General features: G+C 40.7%; 1 non-coding gene across 1 annotated transcript; it reads left to right on the forward strand.

Moving 5' to 3' along the window:
• The first annotated feature begins 356 nt into the window (after positions 1–356).
• Trnai-aau (transfer RNA isoleucine (anticodon AAU)) lies at positions 357–430 on the forward strand. Its single transcript has one exon. It is a non-coding gene; the product is annotated as a tRNA-Ile (tRNA).
• The last annotated feature ends 297 nt before the right edge of the window (positions 431–727 follow it).

Consider the following 727-nt stretch of genomic DNA (forward strand, 5'->3'; position numbering starts at 1 on the left):
ATTAGTTAACTCGTAAAAAACATGAAGTTTAAACTGTCTTTGACAAATATCGTGTACACATTGTGGAAATCGTCCTATAGAGATCTAAAGCGTTTTCCAATGCTCATCTTTCAACTGTCATAATGAGTCATGACATACTAAAGAGCAAGCGAAACTAAACGTAACGGTACAAAACCCTACGCTGACGACAGATCCGTCAGTCACAATGCTTTGCTCAGCGGAAGTGGGAGCCGTCGTTGCTAGGCTCCCAGTCGTGTACTAGTGCACAAACAATGTAACTCGCTATCAAAAACCAATAAATTAAAAATTAGTCAATGTGGAATACAAGTACTATAATAAGGAAACGTCAACAGCACGGCCCGTTAGCTCAGTTGGTTAGAGCGTCGTGCTAATAACGCGAAGGTCGTGGGTTCGATCCCCCCACGGGCCACTTATTTTTTAACATTCGTGGTAATTTGTGTGTGTATGTTGTCTAACTCCGATGAAGGCTGAACCTTTTTCGTAATATTTTCATTCACCAACATTTGTTGCACGACCAGCCTTCTTTTCTTAAACGTTATGTGATAACGTCGTTGATTTTCTCATCAGAGACTTTTATATAAAAAATACAGAACGCTACTAGCCTGTGGTAGATATGCCACTGCTATTGACTGGTGGGTTAAAATGGCAAAGCCAAAGTTGAGGAAAGTTCTTATTCAATACAGTGCCCAGAGCGCAAGGGAAATGA

The sequence above is a fragment of the Schistocerca gregaria genome, chromosome 8 (assembly GCF_023897955.1).
Source record: "Schistocerca gregaria isolate iqSchGreg1 chromosome 8, iqSchGreg1.2, whole genome shotgun sequence".
NCBI classification, from domain to species: domain Eukaryota; kingdom Metazoa; phylum Arthropoda; class Insecta; order Orthoptera; family Acrididae; genus Schistocerca; species Schistocerca gregaria.